Source organism: Pollicipes pollicipes, unplaced genomic scaffold, assembly GCF_011947565.3.
Source record: "Pollicipes pollicipes isolate AB1234 unplaced genomic scaffold, Ppol_2.1 Scaffold_4295;HRSCAF=5057_pilon_pilon_pilon, whole genome shotgun sequence".
Taxonomy (NCBI): domain Eukaryota; kingdom Metazoa; phylum Arthropoda; class Thecostraca; order Pollicipedomorpha; family Pollicipedidae; genus Pollicipes; species Pollicipes pollicipes.
Genome location: NW_023596461.1, coordinates 16,858,211 through 16,863,452, shown reverse-complemented (window position 1 = coordinate 16,863,452; position 5,242 = coordinate 16,858,211).

Below are 5,242 nucleotides of genomic sequence, written 5' to 3'. Positions count from 1 at the left end.
GGCGGTTGTGTGCCGGACGGGCCGGCAGAGTCAGCCGGCGGTCAGGCGCCGTGCGGCGCGCGACAGCGGCGCTCCGCTGCACCGGCGAGAAGGCAGACGGCTGGAAGCCGCTGCCACCGCCTGTCGCTCGCTCGGAGATCACCACGTGCTCCCGTGGACTGCTGGGTCGAGACGGACCCTCGAGAAATTCCGCGGACGTCACTTGGCGGTTGCCTTTTCGAGCCATTTGAATTGAATTCAATTGAAGCCATGGAATTTGCTCTCACAAACCCTACACAGGCGCCTGCTAAGTACCAACGTTATGTATCTGCCCACATGCTGGCATGACGCTGGGCCTTGACGCGGTGCGATTCCGGCGAGCGCCGGCCGATGCGGCCTGCCCGTGCCTGGTGCGCGGTGTCCGAACGCAGCTCCTGGCGGCTCGTTAGCGCGCCTCGACCTCCGTCACTCGTCTCCTCACAGCGGCCTGTTCGCCGAAAAATTGATACGGCCGGGATCCCGTGCGGCGACTGACGACATGTCCGGGAGTAGTCGATCGTCATGGCTTTCGCTTCAGCTGTGGCAGAGTCGGTGCTGCAGTCTAGTAATGCGTATTATGGCAAGTTGGATGCTATACGTACAATCCCGTGAAGCACCAATGTGTCAAATTCGCTGAATGCAATTTTGACACGCGCGCGGGCGGCCGGTGAAGTGCGACGCTCATGAGTGGGGTGGGGTCAGTTTGGTCCCCCCCTTGATGTCTTAAGAAGTAAGAGAGCTAGATACCAAATGCACAGGGTAGGTAGGGCTGCATGCGAGCCCACCTGTGACATTTTATTGAGGTCTCTAAGCCATGACCTTCGGGTCAAATAAGCGCAAACAAGGTCAAGCTCCAGATCAGTGTCCCGAAGTGCCTCTAGACCTCCTTATAGCAACTGCCTTCCCCCAAATACCTGCTCCAAGCAACAGATCAATGGTGTTCACCTCAGGCCAGTGGGCTTGTTTGATCTTTAGATGGCTTCGATGATAAATCGCGGAAATTATTTTAATTTTGTCATTGAGGTAAGCATGAAGGATTACGTTCGGAGTAACGCATTTAGAACAAAATGTTGATCGGGATAATTTCAGGTCGGGGACTTCTGACCTACAAGAAGTCCAAGTAAGATATCTATTCGCGTCTTGTCAAGAAAATCAAAGTGAGCATACAAAACTACGTCATAAAAGAAGCTCCCCAGTAAAAAACGGTTCCGTTTTGGCCTTGGTCCGACATTTACAATCACTCGTCAGCGGATTAGTTGTTATCGTAAATAGAATTGGTCAGTTGCCTACGGAACTATCTCAGCTGGGCGCCAAATGACCACCGCAGTCGGCGCGCCCCTGAACTCTAATAAACGTCAACTATCTCAGCAATATATGATTTCGTCTCCGTTGTCGCATCAGATTAAAGGAACCCCCAGGAATTTTCTTCACTGGTAGCCACGACATGACTGACCTGCTACAGCTCAGCGACCTTGCAAGGTGCATCTAGTTTTGTAACGGGAAGAACCGTCATTCAAGTGCCGACAACCACGCAAGTTTGGCGCGCCTCCGCCTCGCGGCCGGGATTATACTGGGCGAAAACTTCGGGGAGCCATTCGCCCCCACCCCCATCCGAGTGCCTGTTTAAAGACACGCATCAATGGAATAGATAAGCGGACGATCATCCTCGTCGGAGGTATTCTGTGTACACAGTTTCGGCCGGTGACTTCTTGGGTCCGCTTGGGGTGCTGACTGGTCTTGAGAGAGAGCAATGTACGCGTGGCACGTGCTCTGACACGTTCGTACAGGAGCCGCGAGGACAGCAGCGGTTGGAGCTCACGTTCTTATTCGCGACCTTGTATTACGATGCGCTGTACACTGCGCTGACGTAAGCCCTGACAGTGTTGTACACAAACTTGCGCCACCCATGAGGGAATTACAGATGGGTACACCAGTTCAGAATGCCAGTTTGGTTATATTATTGCACAAGTTTGCCTACATTGACCTACCGCCCTATATCCTTACAACTTGATTTTATCTATATAGATAACCGATGTGGGGCTCACAGTGACGGATTTGCTCTTGACCGCCGGTATTTCTTTGAACTTGGCACCTCTGAAACTGGCCCTGAAACCTCTGAACCTTTGAAACTGACATCTGGTGAGGCGGGTGCGTAAAACAAGTATTCCCCTGCCGCACACCTGAAAACGGCTGCGAGGTGACGATCAAGGCCGTTCAAGGGCGTTGCTGGGAGCAACGACAACTATGAATTGGTCGCGCTCAGATTTGTGTTAGATTCAAATTCGGAGGTAGAAATACCGACTCAGCGCATGAGACTGCGCTGAATGAATTCGTCGCGCTCAATTCAAATTGGGAAGTAGAAATACCGACTCTCAGCGCATGAGACTGCTACGGACTCTTATTCTGAGCGGCGCAATGCGGCCTTGAATTATTTACGATTTCTACTCGAGATTTAGTTAAATTCTGGAATAGATTCAACTGGAGTTGCTTCCAACGACCACGGAGTTTGCAAGGAGACGTTTTTGAGCACTCATAAACGCCTAAAAACGACATTTATTTTGATATAAATACGGCAAACTGTGTGCCATTTCGTGCATATGTGGTTTGTCAGACTTAGAATGTGCGCTGCTGCGTACACTTCTCTCTGAGTTAACTTCCGCCAAGTTGCTTTGCAACTCCGACTTATTCAGCTTTCGAAGGAGTCGACTCCAGCCTGACTCAACAAAGATCTGGTTTATTTGGGAGTTGATTCCGACCTCACCTCGGGTGAAGCCCAACTCCGGCTACAGTATCCGAGATTCACTTGCATCTGTAGTTCCGGTCCCCGTGGCCGTCAATCTCCCGTAGTGTCTCGTTCTCTGGGCACTATAGCCTGGCGAATAGGCTCGGATAGGCACGCAGGATTTCCGTAGGGACGGGGTGGTTCCTGGGAGGAGTGACAGAGTGACTTATCGGAATCGGAGATAGTCCATGATCGAACGAGGTCCCGTGTGCATCCCCTGTGTGCTGTTCTGCTGACGGCGAACGGAAGAGCTGAAGCGCTGAAGACGTAACGTTTTGAGACGCAAATGACTGTACACAACTGGATTGGTCGCCTTGTTTGGTGATGTATGCACACAAATTGCAAAAACATTGACTGCGTTCCATTTCCCACTGAGGAAAAACCAATGCTGTGGGGACACACTTCCACCGTCCGCCCCGTAGCTGAATCGGTTAAACCGCCTCCCCACGGCGGGCGGCTGGGTTCGAGTTGCTTCGCCTTTCGCGTATGCCCCAGAGTGAGATGACCTACCGCCGGCGGCAGCGGCCGCTCAAGGTCAGATGAGGTTGACGGGCGCGTCAGACCGTGCCGAACATTGAAGCAGCTGGCACTTCGAGAAGCGAGCATCAGTTACAAATGACAGATGTGTGGCAAGCATTGTGGCGCTTTCGCCACACAATGTCGCTGTTGGACTAAACGATCGGATGACGGTAAATGAACGGATGACGGTTCACACAGCAAACACTGCTTACCATGAACTCTGGTCCCTGAAGTGCATCCAATCAAATTGTTCGGACCATTTTATTTTAAATCACCATATCTTAACGTCACAATGACATCCTTGACGCGCTGACGCCCATGATAATTACTTAGGTCGCCTTCTTGCGAGTACCGCCGCTATGACAAGGCAAGAGTACCGCCGATATGACAAGATACCGCCGATATGACAAGATACCGCCGATATGGCAAGATACCGCCGCTATGACTAGAACAAGATTGCCGTACCGCCCGCCGCCTCGCTGTCAGCGCCTGGATGAAAATAACATGAAACGTCAGAAATGAGATCACCATCCAGAAAAAAATCAAAGGGCAACGTGCCACATTTCATTATTTAATGGGACCGCAAGGAGCCGAATTGCCCTGCACGCACCATATGTATTTAACAAGTTCCACATCTTATCGGTCATGCCATAATGCAGGCTATGGGCGTGTCGATTTCTGAAAATAGTTGGGGAGGAGGGGTGGGGCTTAAGTCGTGGAAATCACCACAGGGGAACAGATTCGCTCACGCCAACCTGCTTGTCCTCCGCTTTCACTCACGTCAACTTGCTTGTCTTCTGCTTTCACTCGCATCAACCTGCTTGTCTTCTGCTTTCACTCGCGTCAACCTGCTTGTCGTCCCGCACGTGGGAACAGTCGTTGCACCAGGCTGTACTGACCGGTCGGTCGTCGGGAAGGTTCGCGAGTGTCCGTGTCGTTCTGTAGCGTACCGCGGACATGTCGGAGCTTGTCGCGCAGGAGTTGGTTGGGTGGGGAGGGATGGAGAGGTCAAAACCGGCGCAGGGTCGAGCAAAGAATGTGAAAGAGATGCTACTAAGAAGGAAGGAAATGGAGCATATGCCACTGCCTGACATGGTTACAGCCTTCGTAACTTCCGAACCACTTCTTGACACTGAATCCGAAACATAAGGCGACGGCATGCCCATTTAATTGCACAAGGCAGATATTCCGGAAGACTTACTTTATAGCGCGCGTGCTAGACATTCAGCCGTCAGGTTGGCTTTAGAAGCGTCGTGCTATCTGTATATTTTCTTCTCGATTTCGTTCGGCCGTCCCAGCGATAACTTTGACGTGTAGCAACGACGAGTGTCAACGTTGAGGCATAGACGATGCTACTGATTAACCTCCCGTCCGACAAAGGATATATCACGGCGGATCGCCATAACTCTGCAGCATGGTGAGTTGATGTGGAAAGTACGACACACAACGCACAAGTAAGGCCGTGCGCCTACGCTGGCCCGTAAATGTGCTGTCGTTTTGAGTTTATAGGGCAGCGGTTGGTCGTGTCTGGAAACGTGCGACCGGTGCAGATCTGTAGACATAGTAATTGTACCACATGACGGCAGGGTGTGCTCATTCATACAAGAAAACCTGTGATCGGAGCAGTAATTGTGTTAGAAGATAGAAGGGTGTGCTCATTTATGCAAGAAAATCTGTGATAATGTGAACTCGACGCAAAGGCCTGGACCTACGTTGTGTACAGTTTAAGCATACGTGTGCACTGTGCAAAAAGCGATGGAGAGCCTTCCCACGGGAACGAGTTTAATTGGATTCTTGGTAAATACATAAAATTGAATGAACCCTTTAAAACCTTTGAAAGTGAGTCAAATAGCTCCAAGGCGGTAATCGTGCCATGTAATCACGGGTCACACTGGCAGCTGCTTGGGTATTCGATGACATATA